This window comes from Plectropomus leopardus, chromosome 3 (assembly GCF_026936395.1).
Source record: "Plectropomus leopardus strain MGB_pleo_1.0 chromosome 3, ASM2693639v1, whole genome shotgun sequence".
NCBI lineage: Eukaryota > Metazoa > Chordata > Actinopteri > Perciformes > Serranidae > Plectropomus > Plectropomus leopardus.
Window position 1 is genome coordinate 6,951,573 of NC_142178.1, and position 16,582 is coordinate 6,968,154.

The following is a 16,582-nucleotide window of genomic DNA, read 5'->3' on the forward strand; positions in this document are numbered from 1 at the left end:
GAGCTACCAAGGCCCAGTCCTGCCTATATTCCTCAAGCTCTCCCTCAACCCTCATCGTCTCGGCTCTCCCGCCGTGGCTATTTTTAACTTCACAGACCTACTCCTCAATGAAGACCACATACCCTATCTGTGTGTACCCAGGGTGGGGTTCATGACAGCTGGGTTTGAGTCGGACTTGAGACCGCATGGCCTGCCCTACTCTCCAGGAACGTCAAGGGTCAAGATGGAGTGACAGAAGTTAAGTCTGAAGACAGTACTCAGATCAGCTTACACGGACCTTTGACAACATTGTTCATCATTAGGAGAATGCAGAAAATGTCTGATATGTGTGTATGTATGACATGGCTCAGATAATCAACACCTTTTAACCATGTGCATGGGGTTTCAATTGGCCACATGATTTCACAGCAACGATTGCAGAACATTCCAGACGGTTCGTACTTTGTATACCTTTTCAGATTATGATCAGAAATGCATATCAAATTTGCAAAAAGGCATGTTCGTAATTGTCTGTGTTGCAGCATCTTGTTCAGTCAATTGACTTGATCCGTCTGCCAGGCAAACACACACAAACTCACACAAACAAGAGATTGGATTGATTGAGAACCGGCTGTAATCTGTGTATCTGTCCAGGATTTGACCTGCAGTCGGTCATGTAACGGAGGATACTGGATTATACACTGACTGTACACTGTCCAAGTCTGTGCTTACATTGGAGGAACACCAAATTCAGTATCAGGAATATCTCATTAGCAGCTAAATTTATGCTATTTGGAAGGCCATTTATGGTCTTTTTTATCACTGTCACAATGTGTTTTTATAACATTGTGTATAGACTATATTAATTTGATGAATATAAATAATTAATATAAACATATAGATATTAAGAAATAAACCTGACTTTATGGTATATACAGTATTGCGTTTCTGAGTGTTGTTGCGGTATTGGTGCATGAGCAGACAATGCATCTGATAATAGTGCTTGTTTATTCACTTCCAGCAGTTTTGTGTCTCATTGTTACTATTATCAAATTGCTGTATTCTATCAGAACAACATGACATGACAACAAACATGATATCAACAGTATATATCTGCTATTAGCTGACTGCTGTCTAAATATTATCATTGGCAACTGAAAAACTCTGTACTGTCAAACACTAGTAAAAGTATTTAAAAATTGATTACTATTTAAAAAAACAAACTTTCATTTCCTTTCTTTGTTAAATTGGTAAATAAATCTGGTAAAATCAAACTGAGTTCCAATATTGAACCTGGCAAAAGAAATATCTTGAACTTCACTTTGTCCCTTTACTTTTGTTTTACCATTCTGAATGTACTTAATACCGTAGCCGTCATATCCTTTTTTCTCAAATATTGCCAAAATGCTGCTCGATACAAGGTCTCAGCATGCAAGCTTTTCTCAAATCTGTCACCAACTCCACCATCATTCATCGCACACTTCATGATAAAACATCTGAGAGGACAGCAGGACAGCAGCAGAACACTGTCTGGTCAACCACATCCACATCTGTGCAGCCCCCACAGCCCACTCTCACACACAAAGCCCAACACCAACACTTACATCATACTGTGAAAGCCCACAAGAGCCTGGGCTGTTAAAATGGTGAGCAAGATACATGATACAAAGTTGCAAATGTGATTTATCAAGGAATTATGTGTGTTTTACCAGCCGCTTTCTCTCGGCTCTCTCCCGATGGCGTCTCCTCCTCTCCCTGGCTTTCTGTAGAGCTCTGTACTCTGGATTTGCCTCAAGCTCACGGGCTTTCTTCAGGTGAGCTGCAGCATGGGCCATGACTTCACCTTTCTACCTCTTTCTGCCTTTAAAAAAAAAAAGTTTTACTATGTGCTGAAGTTTTACTTTGTTAACTTTAATACGCTCTTAATGAACACAAAGTACCACATACCAACCTAATCTTCTTAGATGCCACAAAAAAAAAGTATTGTACTGTAGAAATTTAAAAAATTAATTAAGAGTCCATCATACTGTGTAAACGCTGTGCAAAGTTGTATGAAGAGAAGCAACTGTCCAGGATGGTCTTGGGTATTGTCCAAGTGGAAAAAATAAATTCACCTTCAAAGTACAATTCATCTGAGCTCCTCAAGCGAAAATGCTATAAACGTTCCAAAAATTATCCAAACTTCAAACTGATACCAGAAATAAATGGCAGATGACTATATCTCTCCTCTTCTTCAAGTCTTCTATTTTATTTTCTTCAGTCCTGTTATTCTTAGAAGAGAGATCAGGACTAAAATCCGCTTTTATCCCTCAACATCCAGGCAGAAAAAAATAGCTACTGATTTTCCAGACAAAACACTCAGAGGTCCACACATCCGTACATGCCAGCTGAACCATTCACAAACATGTGAGACTGACTGATGAGAGTAAGACCATCCGCTTACTCACTACATGTCCCAACACACACACATACACATGTTCATGAAAACCCTACTCCATGTGAGCAGATGTGGCTACAAAGTGTGTGTGTGTATGTGTGTGTGTGTGTGTGCGTGTGCACGTGCATGCATGTGAGTGTTAATGTGTGTGTGCGAGGGAAGTGTTTATTGTGTAAGGGGTTTAGGCAGGCTGCATGCCAACAGCCAGCTGACAGCCACTGCTGCTGTCACCACTGTAAAATAAATGCACTCTATCCTGAGGGAAAGGGGATGAATGAGGAGAGGAAGAGGTTAATGGGTGAGGAGGAGGAGTAGGGTAGGGTGGGGTGGGTAAGAATGGGGGAGGAGGATAAAACAGCAGAAATAAGGTGATTATCAAAGCGTTTTTTGTGTAGAACAACAGTGGTGGGGCCCTCAAGTGGAAGCATCAGAAAAGGTGTGCCCCACGGACCTAACCTGGGGACACTGACATAAATAAGTACTTTCTTTGACTGACAGAAGTTCCAAAGGTTCAACCAACAAGCCAAATTTATGGAAATTTTAGCACCACCATCATCATCATCATCATCATCATCATCACCATTGCATTTTTGTTGTTTTTTTAACCTTGCTTAATCTTTGATTCAATTGTTTTATTTCATTGTATTTATTTGTTGCTTCTACAGCTTTGGATTCTCGTGTCCTGTTTTACTGCTACTACAGTAAACTCTCTTGAATCATTTGAGACTTGTTATACATATGCCAATTTCTTTGGCATATCTGGCATTGCATCCCTAATTTTGTTTTGTGCATTTAGGTCAGCATTGTAACCATCTAGGTGTTGCCTTTTCCTGTTTTGAAGGGCTACACTACAGTTAAGTGATTAATTGTCTGAACTTACCAGACTGCTCTAGTGGTTCTATTATTTGCCTTTACCCACTTGGTTATCATATCCACATTACTGATAATTCTTTATCATAAATCACATTGTGTAAATATTTTGTGAAAGCACCAATACTCTACAATATAGTCATAATATTGATAATGATGTATTTAGTCAAAAACATTGTGATATTTGATTGTTTCCTTATCGCCCAACCCTACGTCATCATAAATGATGTCACACAATTAGTTGGGTTCTGTTGTCTGCTATTTTTTATGCTTTTATTTGTGCAAAAAATACATTTCTATTGTTCAGAAAGAAGAAGACAGAAAAGAAAACTGTGGGGTATTAGGCGACATAAAGAGGACACTAAAATAAATGTAGATGAAATAAATTATACCAATAATGAGGACTATCTGCAAAGAAGAGAAAGATGAGTGGGGATGACGAGAGGCAGGGTGAACTCGGGTACAGGCTGTCCTGTGAGCAAGCAGAGAGAAGACGGGACACACCACTCGGTCTAGAGGGGGACCAGTGAGCAGTGAACGCAGAGCACTGGCTCCCAGTCATCTGCAAGTTACACGATTCCCCCTGCATGTGGAGAAAATGGGTTGGTCTGAATCTCAACTGCACTGCATCGTCGGTACTGGTGTCTGATGGAATATGATTTGACAGCTTGCGCATGTGTGTGTGTGTTGGTGTGTATGTGTGTGTGCATGTCCACCAAACAGCAGATGGTTGTCAAGGTCTCCCTCTGTCAATGCAGCTAATGTTAGGAGTTTGAAATTTCAGCACCAGGGACAGGGGCACTATCTCACACCTCTATTTCTGTTCACACATTCTGCCTGATGTGTTGTCACAAGCTCAGTCAACAACAATAACAACAGCAGCGACATCTCTTTCGTGATCATGAATGAGGCAGATCTGCTGAATCACACACAGTAATGCTGTCTAAAATGCTCTGCCCTGGTGCATACAGCCCAACCGCTACATTCAGCTCCATAATGATGCCACTTGAACATTTCTGTGGTTGTGTTCTGCTCCTATAGCACTCTCTGCTGGTGGAATGAAGAATAGGGCTTTTTTTTCTTATGGCAACAGCTACAAACCTTTGAAATAACGGAACTTTAATACAGATATTATAACTGTAGAAAAGAGGGAATTACTTTCTACTTCTGAATTCTTTGCATAATTTTTCTATAATACTAAAATTTGAATGAGACAAACCAAAAAAGCGTAAAATCTACTCAATCATTTTCCAGGATTAATATTTAAACATTGTCAATATTAACTCTAAATGTACAAGAGTACCTTTTACATTGCATGCATACAATTTTTTAGGGCAGCACGGTGGCGTCGAGGTTAGTACTGTTGCCTCACAGCAAGAGGGTCCCTGGTTCGAAACCTGGTTGCAACGTGGGCGGTGGCCCTTCTGTTTGCAGAGTTTGCATGTTCCCCCCCGTGTCTGCGTGCAGCTCAGGTTGATTGGTTACTCTGAACTGCCCTTAGGTGTGACTGTGAGCGTGTATGGTTGTCTGTCTATATGTGTCGGCCCTGCGATAGTCTGGCGACCTGTCCAGGGTGTACCCCGCCTTCCGCCCAATGACAGCTGGGCTTGGCTCCAGCCCCCCCTGCGACCCTTACGAGGACAAGCAGTTACAGAAAATGACTGACTCACCAATCCTTTTTTTATTTTGGAACTAGGGCCAACTCACACTGTTATCTAGTAAAGCTGACTAATACTGGATTATTGGCACCAATGCCAATACTGAAACCAATAACAGAAAGTAAAAATGTACAATATTTATGTATCAGCTGATATTACATATATGCAATTATGCAATGCAATTACTGCCCAGATATGGTTTCAAATACTGGTGACAAAGATATGTATTGGAGGCAAGATATTTCAGAGTTCAACAATAAACTTTATTGTCAAAAATGACATCAGCACACTCAAAAGGGTAAACATCCTTAGGAATCTGATCATTCTAGACTACTCTATCCCTCTTTTTCTGTATAATGTTCTACTGAAAATAAACTTGTCATACCGTGCATATTGGACAACATACAAGCCGATGCCGATATATCTGTGATGGGCCAATATCAGCCAGTAAAATCGGCTGACCAATATATTCATCGGGCTCTATTATCTAGCAAAATAGCCAACAGTTTTCCAACAGAGCTTCAGAAGGTAATCTTACTATGCTAAAAAGTCACTACAACAGAATCTTAAAATGACTTAGGTCTCAGATTTACAATAATGTACAGTAATTATCATGAGTCTATGTCAGGTCTTTATGTCCCAGTCTTTGAATACTTGACATTAATCTTTTGTTTTACATTTTACTTTGTACAAATGATTGACTTTGCGCATATTATATAACTTATATTCAACTCATATTTATTTAACAAAGTGAAAATCCAAAACAAAACACTAAGAAGACCTTTCCCATAACATACAGTACAAATACTGTACAATGCAAGCAAATCTACACTTCTAAAAGTGACTACTACTGTACAGTACTTCTTGAGTTTCAGTTTTACCAGACACAATCCATAAGTTTATTGATCAGCATATGTTAGGTGAGCCTGAAACAGTGTTCTTACAGTAATATACTCGCAGTTGTGTGTTTGTGCACACAGTGTGTTTTTATTAAAACTTACTTTCCAGTGTGTATGCATCTGCAGAGGCTGATCAATGACCTCTATTGATCCCTTCCATTACTTGTGCAAGATAATGAGGATTAGGAGAAGATATTATGAACTAAAGAAGTGTGTGTGTGTGTGTGTGTGTGTGTGTGTGTGTGTGTGTGTGTGTGTGTGTGTGTGTGTGCGTGTGTGTGCGCACGTGCATATGTGCTTGTGTGTGTGTGTCCATTTAGGAGTCAGATTACATTGAGGGGGGGCTCCAAGGAGAGCTGATGTGAGCTCTTGTTTCTATTGCTTTAGTGGATCTCATGCATGCTTTTCATTTTATAGATCCAAAGGCTTTTATATGGCCCATTAGGGCTCTATGAAACACAGATATGGGAGACTCAGAGACCAGCACACACATCACTGCACATGTCACTTCATGTGCTTCAAATTATAAATGAGTACGCAGGTTTATACATTATCATGAACTTCATCATGATCACAGCAGAGCTGCAACAATTCATTAATTGCTTAATCCATTAGTTGTCAATTATTACATTATTCACTAACTAATTTATAGTTGATTGATTGGCCTGGGTTATTTTTTAAGATTTTTTTTCCCCCACAATCTCCTGACATTTTATAGACCAAACAAGTAATCGATTAACAGACAAAATAATAAAGAGATGAATTGACAGTGAAAATAATCATTAGCGACAGTCCTCATCCACACATTCACATGTATGGATATACAAAGAGCTGCTTGCAGGCTTTTTCAATGCAAGAAATATAGAATTAACATGTTTTACGCAAGTGACAACCTCCAGGCTGAAAAGTGAGGCCAACGCAGAATTTTAAAAAACTGCAGTTCTTTCAATGGCCACTTGAGGTCAGTTCAAAAAGTTTACAGTCTTGTTGAAAAAAAAAAAAACAGTTTTGGTCTCTATTTTCCCCCCTCATGACAACTGTAAACGAGGTTGATTTGGGGATTTTTTTATAACTCATTTGCTCAAATATTATGAATACTTAAAGTTACGCATAATTAAGGGCATCGTCGCTTTGAGTGACCAGCTGTCTGCTGATGATGTCCTCAGATTCAAAGTCAGATCCAACCCTCGCTCCTCAACAGCTCCAGCCGCTTTCCCAAAGTTGGTCAATTCGAAACAGCAGTCCGAACAACAATGGGTAACATTGTGGTAGATAAGCCCATTCTTTTTTTTTACAGTCTTTGGTTTTAACAAAGGTCTATTATTTGTCTTTTATGTTTGATTTTCTAACAGCAAATATTGAGAATACTTCTGTATTCAGTGCTTCCTCTCAACTCCATTATCAAGCAAAAGAAAAGTAACATTTACAACAGATAAATTAATACTGCATATATATTTTAAAAAATGTGATGGATTGCCTGTTCACAATTTGCTTGTCTCTGCAGGTTTATTTTCCTATCACACTCACCATGAACTGAAATAAACCTGTGGCTGCCAAAGACTGAAATGCATTTATCGATTTTATGATTGGAACATAATTAGCTGCAATGTAAAGTACATCATTTGCAGTAAATTCACTCAAACATACAAAACCACTGGTGTTTCTCTAACTCATCCCTGCTCCTGGGAGCCACTATCGTATTTGTTTTTGCTGTTATTCCTACGGTTGTTTTGGATGTTGCTTCTGTTGTTGTTTATGATTGGACTGCCTTCTAATGGAGCAACTGTGCTGCTGACGAGTGGAGTTCTGCCAGTGATGGGCGTCTGGCAGCATATAATGCATCTGAGATTTAATGCAGGGAGGATCTTTCTGTTTGAGATGACTCATTGAGACTTCTAGAAGCCCATACATTTTTCATGACCACAATTTCCAACCCCCGCCCAACTGCGTCTCACCGAGAAATGCTAGTTTGCATTAGTGCTTACATCTGTTTGGTTTAAGTGATGCATTAGGCTTATGTTAACCTGGTGAGTATGTGAGTGGCTGAAAGGTCTTCCTAGGAGTTATACTGTACAGCCTAAGGCCTAGATCTCCTGTGCTTCACAAATAAGCAGAGGCAGATACGGTGGACTAGAAGGCTGAAACCAAAGAGACCCAGCTACTTCCCACGCTTTAAAACATTTTCCTTTACTATCAACCCAAGTGCATCACTGACTGAGTTTGTCTAAGGGCCATTAGATGCTGGCCAAGAAAACTCCTGCACAGAGTGCAGAAGAAACAATGCCAATTTCTCACACGCTTTATAACACATATTTTTTTCGAGAGAAAGTTTGAGTTTGAACTTTTCGCTTTGAGAAATGTTATGTTTTATTACAGATCTGTCAACGCTCAAAAGACTAGTTCCCAAAACAGCACCTGGGGACAAAGGGTTTCAGAAAATAACCCCCCATCTACTTTTCAGTTTTAAATTTGAGCTTGTGCATGGATTAAACAACCAGCAGAGATCTAGGCTAATTGTTTCCCCCTGCCTCCCATCTTTATGCTAAGCTAATTAACTCTTAGCTAATTCTCAATACCTTATTCAAGAGCAGTAAAATATATTTTGGTATGCTTTAAGCCTATCAGTCAATTGCAGTAAATAAGACCTGCAGTCTTTGCATTAATTAATTCCATGTCATGGCTTCTTCTTACTGACAGCACATCCCGAAATCTAAGTTTTTGTGAAATTGATGCTAAAGACAAAAACTGGAGGTCGCCAGTGCTCACACTAAAAGCTCAAACTATGCACACACAAACACATTCATTTTTATGCTTCTATATTTGCGAAGACCCTCATTTGCATTCCCTAGTCCCCTACCATGGCCTTGACCAACTGAAATCAAGGTCTAACCCCATCCCTTACACTAACACTAACCTAACCTTAATTGTAACCTGAACCCTCACACACCCTTTGAAGAGGTGACGAGCAGTAAAAATGCCCTCTGTTGGTTAAGAACCTGTTATGGTCCTTTATATGTTCATGTGCTTTTACACTTGTGAGGACCCTCACTGACGTAATGAATTCCTTGGCCCATTACCCTAACCTTTAACATCAAAACTACATGCCTAACCTCAAACTTTACTCTAACCCTAACCAAGACCTAATTGTAACGTGAACCTAAAACCAAATCTCAACCCCCCCAACAGGCCTTTGAAAACATTAGGACTGGCTAAAATGTCCTATCTTTAAAAAAAACAATGTCCTCCCTCTATTGTTCAGAAATGTGTTTCAGTCCTCACTTTGTATAAAGTATACACACACACACACTACACTGCAGCTGAACCTGCATAATATGACTGTAACGTGATAATCAACAATGCAGTTTAACAACCTGCTTGATCCCAAAAACTGCATTTCAAATTATACTAATTAAAGGTAATTTCCTGTTAAGGAGGTTCTTTCCGTAAGTGGTGAGTGTGAGCTTAAATGGCAATTAAAAAAAGAAGAAAAACAACGAGTGAACTGCAGCAACTTAACAAGGTTTCCGTGACAACCCCGTGGACTTCATAAAACAACCAACAACCTCATTTATTCTAGAAAAGCAACTGATTTTAAAGTATTGACAGTGCTCTTGTATAGGCGGACTATGTAAATACCGGTAATGTCTAAATTGATAGTCTATCAATGATGTCAACCTTGCCTGTAAAGAGTGAAAAAAAAAAATACAGAGCAGAGACAGTAACGGATCGGCTCACAGATATGATTTAAATGTCAATTCATTTTGCAGCCTCTTTTACAGCTAAAGAAAGGTCAGAGCCGTGAAATACACAACACACATCTCTCTCTCTCTCTCTCTCACAAAACTAAATCACACTGCCGAATCTAATTGCAAGTGGACAAAGCAGCCAGTTAAAGATCCAGATCGGACCACACCCAAATATGATGAGTAATGACAGCATGACATCGGTGGTGGTGGTGTGTATTGGGAGTTAGGGGCGGCTGGAATGAGAAGACAGGGAATAGAGAGACGCACTGTAGATTGGACATATAACCTTGATACAGTCACATGATACACCAGAGAGTCAGACGACTGGAAGGAGTGAAAGTCAAGACGACCACGCCCTGCTGCGACCGAATCTACACACATCTACACACCGTCAGGCACACACATGGAAACATCTGATGTGTGACTGATATACCAGGATCATGACTTGCTCCAGTCGTCCTCCATTGCTACCATACTAACAGCCCGCCCCACCTCCACAGACTGACAGGCATCAGCCCTGCAGGCAGACAGCAACGCCACATTAACTGATTGCTTTTTGCTACATTAGACCACAGCCTTTTATCTCCTTTTGCCAAAGCAAATTATGAAGAAGAATTCTTGAAGAATCTAGAGATGGAGAGTAAGACTTCATATATACAATATTTATCTGTCATTATTTATTCATTAATTTACATCCTGCATCTGACCCCAGGTTTATGAGGTGATATATCCAGAACCTAAGTCAGTAAAATCCACCGCCGGCAACCATAACCAATATCCACTGTTTCTCTGTGATACAGAGGAGCTGCTGTGATACACACCGCTTTGGAAATGGCCCTCATGCTAATTTATGGCTTTCCCTTTTTTTTTTCCCTCTTTGAAGCGCTTGCCTCGGTCCTGTGGGAACACATGACGTCAGTTTGCCAGTCCTGTTAATGAGATGAGAGAGAGGGACCTAAAAGCCACTGGAAAATAAACTACCATATTCCAGTCAAACTGGCATCGCACTGATGATGTCATCAATGCCCAGTTGTACCAATTAGGGCGAAGCAATATATCGATTTTATATATCAGTTTTGTGATATGAAACTAGATGTCTTAGATTTTGGATGGTGTAATATTAAGTGTTGTCTTTTCCTGGTTTTAAAGGTTGCTTTATAATAACGTGATGTAATTTGAACTCTGAACTTACCAGACTGCTCAATCCTTTGCCTTTACCCAGTTTTTAATTTGTAATTTATTTATTTAAGAAAGGACAATGTAAATCCACATTTAAATAAGTGTAAATGCAAATCTGAATTAGACTCTTGTAATATATGATTTATTTGATCACATTTTGATCTTAAGCTTTGATGGTCATTATATCCACTTTACTGATGATTATCAAAAATCTCATCGTGTAAATGTTTCTGACAGAACGAAAAGTAAATCCTGCAATACTGATTCAATATCAGTATCGAGGTATTTGACAGTGGTGTAATGAAACAAAGGAATAATACTTTGTTATAGTACTTTAGTATTTTTGGGGAATATCTGAACTTTACTTGCTGCATTCAGTCCTTTAAAATCTTTGAAAGCAAACTGGTTTGCTTCATTTTGAAAACATGGGAAAAAAGGCAATCAGTGACTTGGCAAGAAATTTCCCACAAATTGTAAAACATTAGTAAATGGGGACAAGAAAAATCACCTTAAAACAAAAGAGAGAAAATTATTAGAATTTTAACTAAAATTTGGGGGAAAATTCCAGAAAACTGTAATTATGAATCTTATAATTATTTTTTAATATTATGTTGTTTTAAAAAGTATATATTTTTTGGTGCTTGTTTTCAGTTCATTTTCTTTCTTACTTTTTTTCATTGCAATTTTTCAGGTAATTGTCCTGCAATTTTTATTATTTTTCCTTGTCAATATTTTGGGTCATTTTTTGCAAAGTTATTAATTTCCTTCTTTTAATGTTTTTGAAAGGAATCAGAGCAATTTGCTCAGGTGTCAAAGGGTTAAAGGAAGTGAAGAAGCCAGTAAGTGATTGGATCACAGGAGCAGTTTTTCAGACCGTATGCTGGTAGAAGTGGAGGCTGTGAGTTCAGATCAGTACAGCACAAAGCACTAAGATACTCCACTGGGATGCATTGTAAGAACAAATACAAAGATGTAGGAGTTACAGACATCTTGCCAAAAGACACCAAACTGACTGGGCTTTGAGCACATTATGTCTTGATGAGACAAAACTGAACTGAATTTTCTTATCTGTTTTTCATCTCCAGACCCAAGTAACAGAGTCACATCCCTCAAATGTTGCCTGTATTTGCAGTACACAAAAATTCACTGTTTTTGTTTAACCACCTTGACCTACTCTTCATGTGCTCACATTGCTAAAAATGTTGGCCGAATGTATTTTCCGTCTGACGGCTGATCTCAGCCAGCGTCAGATGACAAAGGGTACTGAGGCATAAACGAATTTCACCTCCAAGTTGGATGTATGATGAATAATGAAGCGTGTGACCTAAAATTCGCAGCGGCACACAGTCATACCGGGAATGCTGAGTGATGCTGTCAGACGGAGAGAGAGAGAGGAATAACCGGGCAGACAATTAGTCAGACAGACACAATAACACTGTGTGTGAGGGACAGAAATGATTCAGATTAAATAAAACAGATGTCTTTAAGTCTAATGTATAATTTGCAGTTACACTTTTTAATTTTGGGCTTAAACCAAACATGATGTCATGCTTAATGTCACAGAAATCCCAGATCCCAAGGCCTAAAACAGGCATTAACCCTTTAACACTCACACTAAGAAAAAAAAATCTGAAAATAAAAGTGTCTTCATACAACAAACATAGAAAAATAAATAAACAAAAATAAACAGATACATTTAAAAAAGAATGGAGTAAAAAGAAAACTGTATAAAATATATGGTAAAAAAACAAATTGTTATATTATGAAAATCTGAAAATGAAAATAACCTCATAAAATAAACAACGAAAAAATAAACATAAAAAATGAACAAATACAAATAAATATCAATAATGAATCTAGTAACAAAATCGGTTTAAAATGTATGGCAGAAGAAAAAAATAGTCAATTTAATAATTATAGAAATAGAATTGAGTAGTTATTGTATATTCCAATCACTAAAATGCATCATATAAAAACATCTGCATAAAAAGTTTTTAGTGAAGCAGCTTGATCGTAAAAAAAAATGCAAACCATGCGGCTGCAATGCCTGTTAAAGGGTTAAGGTGGTTTTACTGGGATGGACTGCATTGTTTTAAGATAAACTAAGCTAAGCTAACTTAAGCTAAGCTAAGTTAGCTTAAAATAAGATAAGACAGTCCCGTATTAGTCCCACTGTGGGGAAGTTTGCAGTGTTACAGCAGCTATGAGGTACAAGATAAGCAGCAAAAGAACAATATAATAGTAAAAAAATAATTGCAACTATAAAAAATATTGAATAATAAAAAACAAGGTGCCAAGAAAATTCCCTTAAAATCCCTTAATTCTCCAAGTGCAGGAGTTAAAAATTGCATCATGGCATCTTCCTCAGCATGAGGCAAAAACAGTCTGCCGCTTGCAGGCATATACGTGTGTTTGTGTGTGTTTGTCTCTGTGTACGTGCAGCTCTGTGAGCTGTGCTGCTCTCAACAACACAGCGAAAAGCTTTGATGCGTTTTCCTGTGAGAAAACCTTCACTTACCCAACTCAAACATGGTGAGAGGCAGCGGAGAGAGAGGCAGAAGGAGAAGAGGAAGGTTAAGAAGGAGCTGACGAGAGCTATATAGAGAAAGAGAGAGAGCATTTACATTGAAGGTGTTTGAGCTGAGCTTCTGAGAAGTTCATTGATCACCAACCGCGCCCTCCTCTCTCTCCCCTTTCTGACGGGAAACAGAGTTATAAGGCCATAATGAATAATTAACGTCTAAATGCCTCCAACTACCCCCCAGTCCAAAAACACCAGCCCTCTGTAGGACATGACTGGCAAAGGATGCATCTTACAGACAAAATCCTACAACATCCTCCCTTTATTGAAGGTATGTTGGTATTGTATGTTTCTGTAAACCATAAATAAGTTAGTTTTGCACGCTTCATATGTATCAAGTCAACGTTTATAAAAGCGACATAGAATATGAGCTGACTGTCATCTGGAGTTGAAGGGGATGGTGGATGGTTGGTCATCTTTGTGAAAGGGCCTGTCAAGCTGCAGACCACTGTTCCAGACCAAGTAACAACAAAACCAGTTATTTATCAGGGAGTGATAGGTGTGTTTCCAGCAGCTTTATAGGCATCAAATGTGGGTCTTATGTAGCAATCCAGCTACCACTTGGGCACCAAACATGGGTGTTTTTTTGTGAGCCAGCACTGTTTTTCCAGCTGCTTTTTAGACACCAAATGCAGGTGTTTTGTGGATTTCTAGGCACCAAACATAGGTGTTTTGTCTTGACAGGGCACTGTTGTTCCAGCTGCACCAAATGTGTTGCTTTTTAGGCACCAGTCATGGGTGTTTTATCATGACCTGGCTCGGTTTTTCAAGTGGCTTTTTAGGCACCAAATAAGTCACTTTGTAGGTACCAAACATGGGTGTTTGGTACCTACCCAGGGCTGTTTTCCCAACTGATTTTTAAGCACCAACATGGGTGTTTTGTAGCCACCTGTTACTGTTTTTCCAGCATCTTTTAAGACACCAAACATGGGTGTTTTGTCGCTACCCATCACTGTTTTTCCAGGTATTTTTAGGCACCAAATATGCATCTTTTTAGGCACCACAAATGGGTGTTTTTTAGGCACCTAACATGGGTGTTTCATCATGACCTGGCACTGTTTCCCCGGCGGCTTTTTAGGCACTAAACGTGTTTGCTTTTTACATCAAACATGGGTGTTTTGTAGCCACCCATCACTCTTTTTCCAGTATCTTTTTAGGACTCAAACAGGGGTATTTTGCCACAACCAATCCCTGTTTTTCCAGCTGCTTTTTAGGCACCACATGATGCTTTTGCAGTAGGGACTGTGCCCCCCAAAGTGGGTATTTTAAAGCCAAAATGTAAAATTTTCTAACCATAACCAAGTGTTTTTTGTGTCTACACTTAAAGTTTTAACATATCAGCCACTTGATGTTGTGCAAATGTAATGCATAAGTGGTCTGCAGGATGTACAATACCAGCATTTTTTTCTGGCAGTTGGGTCGGTTGATTACGTCATGTAGCTGTGGCCAATTAATGCTATCATCTCAATGAATTATGTCCTGTTTATCCTTGCGGAGTTTTTTTGGTAACTTTTTGACTTTGTCTGTCCTCTTTCGATGAACAAGCTTTCATAACGATGACTATCTATGACTCATCAAGTAATGCTGTCTCTGCCCTTCAGACATCCATCAGGGTAAACAGGGGCAGTGGGGGAGATGGTGTCGGATATAACTAGGCCACCCAAACTAGTTATGAGGTACCATGACAGCCAAGGACTGTCCAGGATACAGTGTCAGGACCTGTTTGCACCCAAACATAGACATGCTGATGGTCCTTATAGATTTTGGATCCGTGACAGGAATACCGATGCTTTTCTCACCACCCTATCACCATTACACGGTATGGAAACTCATACTTGTTGCTTGTATATTGCATCAGAGGTGGTCGATGAAGTAGCTCCTTGGTATTTGGAGCCCTGTGTGTCATGCCAAATATGGTCACTCTCTGAGGTGAATTTACCAAAGTGGGAAATGAATATTTCTGTGTCAGTTCTTTAGGTCAACTTTGTACACTGCAGAAAACATGGTTCAGAACAACAGAGAGAAGATTGTAGCTAAAATGATCAGGTCATTAATTTATTAGTCAATCAACAGATAATATATTATTTTTATTACCAAATAGTGATTTGATGTACTTTTCAAACAGAAATGCTGAAAAAAAAATGCTGGTTCCAGATCCTTAAAAATACAGTTCACATCTAAATATCTAAAAATACAAATTTCCTTTTATCTGTTTCTATTTATTAATAGATTCTTTTGTGTGTGAGTTGCAGAGCGTTGAAGTCATCGACCGCAAAGATTTCTGCCTTCTCTCCAATATGATGGAACTAGATGGCATTTGGCTCATGATGCTCAAAGCTCGTTTTCTAAAAATCATGACATGGTTGCTCAAGATAATCAATAGAACTCGTTGTGAGCAGTTTCATGTAGGAACTCATTTCTTTCTACCAATCTACATATCCCAAAAGTATACGCGCAGAAAGAAGTGTGCATTTAGTCATGGACGAGAAGCTTATGTAAGATGTAAACATAAATGACCTCCTCCTTGGCTCTGAGCTGTAATGTTTGCTAGCTCACTGCTGCTAGGTGAGCTGGCAGTAGATGCATGCTTTCTTGCATGGTGAATCAGTTGTAGTCGGGTAGAAAGAAAATAGTTCCCACATGAGACTGCTCACAACAAGGTCTGTGGATTATCTTGAGTAACCAGGTCATGATTTCTGGGAAGAGACATTGCTGTTGAGTTTTTATTTTTTGAGCATCACAAGCTGTGTGCCATCCTGTTCCGTTATATTAGAAAGAAGGAAGACATCTCTATGGCCGATATCTGCAACAGCTGGCAACTCACACAAAAACAACCCAGATTTATATATAGCACTACAGTTAAGAGGAAGATATGACCGTTTGTTTCTTGAGGTGAACTGTCCCTTAAAAAAGCTGAACCCAGCAAATTCTTGACAATTCTGCTTCAAAAGAAATCAAACCATGATGTGATCATTAAAATATTACTTAACTGCTGATCGATGAATCAAATAATGGACTGACCACATCAGCCCTGATCTTCTCTCTGTGGTTCTGAACCATGTCTGCCACAACGGAGAAAGTTGACCTGAAGAACTGACACAGAAATACCCATTTCCCACTTGGGTGAGTGACCATATTTGGCATGACACTCAGGTCTCCAAATACCAAGAAGCCACTTTGTCGGCCACCTCTGATGCAATATACAGGCAACAAGTATGAGTTTCCATACTGTT

The 16,582-nt window shown here is 39.1% G+C and overlaps 1 protein-coding gene across 6 annotated transcripts in view; it reads right to left on the reverse strand.

The window, feature by feature from the left end:
• ank2a (ankyrin 2a, neuronal) overlaps positions 1-16,582 on the reverse strand; it is a 109,787-nt gene that overhangs the window by 86,049 nt on the left and 7,156 nt on the right. The window lies entirely within an intron of this gene.